Here is a 3,614-nt window from a genome sequence, read left to right as displayed (position 1 = left end):
CAGGGGCACTCCACTAGTATATATAAAAGAACATTTGGGAGAACAAAGTAGAGAAGTCGGGCCAACTGAACCCAAGGCCCAAACCCTATCATCATGTTTTTTTTCTTTTCTTTTTCTATTTTTTTTTTTTTTGTTGATGGAAGAAAAGGCTGAGCTACACAAGACTGGGGGTAGCTCTTCCCCTCAAATCAGCATAACCCTATCATCATGTTGGTGAAAAGAGCATGTCCCCTAATTCTAGATCAAGGCCTAGATATTATTTTGTTTGTAAACAAATAAAGAAGTAATTCTTTATTAACACTACAACTGTAATTGCAGTCCATGGCAGATCTCACAATTCACAAACTGTACTTCTCCTTCCTTAATCCAATAAATAGTTTCAAAATTTCAAATTCATTTAGCTCTAACAGAAAATAGATAGAATTAATTAATGGTAAAATAAAAATGAAGTTGATATCTAGACAGACGAAAGGAAGAGAAGATTACAAAAGGAAAAGAGAGAGAGAGTAATGCGTAATATCCAAATTCATATATTTGACTATATTAAATAAAATTGGGACTCCCACTACTAGAATGCGCGTGGGCGTGGGCTGAAATTCCATTCTCTCCATTCCTGTGTAATGAAGATCTCACCAAAATAATCATCCTCTCATTCATTATGTCTGCAATGATTCGTCTTGGTTGCCTCACACGCATGCCCCTCCCCTCCCTCATTCTCCTATCTCTCTTTCCATCCCTCTTCTCTCATTCTCTGCCCTATAAAATCACTCTCCTCTCTCTCACACCCTCCGCCCTTCCACTACTACCTTCCCTTCTTATAAGTTATTGCTATCTATAATCTGCCTCTCACATCTCTATCATCATCTACCCATTTCATGGCGCTCTCTGGGTTTGAAGGTTTTGAGAAACGCCTGGAGCTTCATTTCTCTGGCGACAACCCCCGGCCGGTGATTGGCATCGGCCTCCGACAACTCGACGTCAAAGCAATAGAAGAAGTCCTCGACGCTGTCCAATGCAACGTTGTATCGGCTGTCGGAAACCCATTCTTGGACGCCTATGTGTTATCGGAATCGAGCCTGTTCGTCTACCCAACCAAGATAATCATCAAGACATGTGGGACTACCCAGCTCTTAAAATCAATCCCTCCGCTGCTATTTCATGCTCGTCAGCTGGGTCTTCTCCTGTGTGGGTGCAGGTACACTAGAGGCAACTTCATATTCCCTAAAGCCCAGCCTTTCCCTCACACCAGCTTTAGAGAGGAAGTGGTGTACTTGGAGCAAAGGTTACCGAGCAATCTGTGTCACAGAAAAGCTTCTATTATGCCTTCCAAGGCAAACACAAAGATGTCATCATCAGTACACTCGTGGCATGTCTACTCTGCCTGTGATGAACACCGCATGGAGTTGGAAACATTTTCAAATGTGTTCACTATAGAGGTATGCATGACCGAGCTTGATCGTGTGCTTGCCCGTAAATTCTACCGACGGCCAGGAGACGGCAACTCCGGCGATGTGGCTGGGAAGGAGATGACGGAGTTGACGGGTATCGGCAACATCAACCCACGTGCACTCGTGTGTGACTTCGCGTTTGACCCATGTGGGTACTCGATGAATGGCATTGATGGGGCCAAGTATTCGACGATACATGTCACACCTGAACACGGCTTCAGCTATGCCAGCTTCGAGTGTGTGGGATTCATCGACGATCGACACAACATCGGCGAGGTGTTGAAGGAGGTGGTCCAAGTTTTCCGGCCAGCAGCGGTGTCTGTATCAACCACTTGTGTAGACCAAGACCAAGAGGTATGGACATATGTTGCAGGTGCGCTCGAGCCTCTTGGATTGAGTTGCCGAAGTAGCCTGATGGACGAATTCCCGGCTGCAGGAAACATCTCGTTCCAAACGTTCACAACTCACCGGAAGTAACCGGAAAAGGTTTGTATTGTTAATATATCATGCATACAAAATGAGAGAGTGCCGTAGCCTGTAGAAGCAGAGTAAATGAAAATTATTACTATTTTTTGATAATGGATGACATAGGGGCATATGGGGTTTAAGGTGATTGCCCTTAGAAGGACAAGGGGGGATGACGTGGAGATTTCAATGGGTGGGATCATCATGGTAATGCACCCCACTTAGGTGTGGCACGCCTAAGATTTTGAAGATGTATAGTGGAGAAATGAATCCGTTTCTGGAGTCCTCTTCTTAATTTGTTTAGATTATATATATATATATATATATATATATATATATATATATATATATATATATATGTATGCTTCATTCTAGTACATAGATTATTAATATGGTTTCTATATCCACTAAACATTTGTAATTGCCAAATATCCCAACCTTTTAATTACTTCCATCTCACGGTCTATGGATTCCCCTATGGGTCAATTTGTTGGGTTAATATTTCCTTTCATACTTTTCTACTGGTCCAATGAAATATTGAAGCAGAGCACCAAATGGTTTGGGATGATTACATGAAAAATCCTATCCTGTAGGTGGCAGCAGCACCCATTCAGAGACTAGTGGGTCTCAGAGTTGAGTTGAGTGCTTTGTGCATGTCAGCTTTTTTGTGGAACAGTGTTAGAGACTTAGAGGTGCAATAATATATATGACGAAACTGGACTCTATATATAATAATTTAAGAGTTATTTTGAATCCCTGATTTGCAACCATAGCTCAAAGTTGTATATAATTGTATTTATCTTTGGGTGGTAAGATCAAAAATGTTCCCAAGGGCTGCAGATCTATACAAATTCGGTAGAACATCGATCTCTAACATGCAACGTGAGGCAAAAATTGAATTATTGATTCATGGAGTTATAGATTTAGACAGTTTTGATCATATAAGGGGGACCCACTACCAAGTGGGTCCGACGTATTTGTATTCTTCTTTCAGAAAACTGTAAACAATATGTTGGGAACAGATAAAGTAGCTACTAGCTAGGCATTTGAATGTTGATGATCATTGGATATGTGAGTGAAGTAAATTAACGTAGGAGGATATCACCAAAGTGGGTAATGGTGGATGCATGGATGCCATTTGGCAGCCCATTGCAGCAACCAAGGCCCACTCTCAGAAATTCACGAGACAAATGTTTTGACTCCTGAAATGTCAACGCAACATCCTTCTTCAAGGATTGCGGTTTTCAGTTGTTTCAAACGATACATTTTGGTTTTTGGACTACCTAGCCTAATGGGCTGGGTTTGGACCGTCTATGGACTTCACTTTACATTTCCATTAGGCCAATCTTTGGACTTGAATCCGGCTCCGTACCAAAAGGCAGTCAGATCATTATCAATTTTAAAGAAGGTATGGGCCTGATCCTGGCCCATATAGAGCCCGTACGTAATAGGGGGGCGCAGGAAAGGAAGCATCTTGTTCAAAGTTCAAAGGGGCATGACCTCTGGTTAATCTTCATACCTCGACGTCCAACATGATATACCATTGTTTGTATGTAAGTTTGGATGCCTTACTTTGAAACCTCAAGTAGCTTCATTTTTTTTTAATTAACTACTGAAATAATTAAAAGTTCTACACATATAATCAATCAAACTCTTCTGTGGTGGAGAGAGATAGAAGATTGATAAGGGTGGAGTGGAGAA

General features: G+C 41.6%; 1 pseudogene; it reads left to right on the top strand.

Annotated features, from left to right (window-relative positions):
- The first annotated feature begins 518 nt into the window (after positions 1–518).
- Positions 519–2,620, top strand: LOC104596389 (S-adenosylmethionine decarboxylase proenzyme 4 pseudogene; annotated as a pseudogene).
- Positions 2,621–3,614: the final 994 nt, after the last annotated feature.

The sequence above is a fragment of the Nelumbo nucifera genome, chromosome 1 (genome assembly GCF_055504915.1).
Source record: "Nelumbo nucifera cultivar China Antique chromosome 1, China Antique-T2T, whole genome shotgun sequence".
NCBI classification, from domain to species: Eukaryota; Viridiplantae; Streptophyta; class Magnoliopsida; order Proteales; family Nelumbonaceae; genus Nelumbo; species Nelumbo nucifera.
This window is presented reverse-complemented; position numbering and strand designations above follow the sequence as displayed.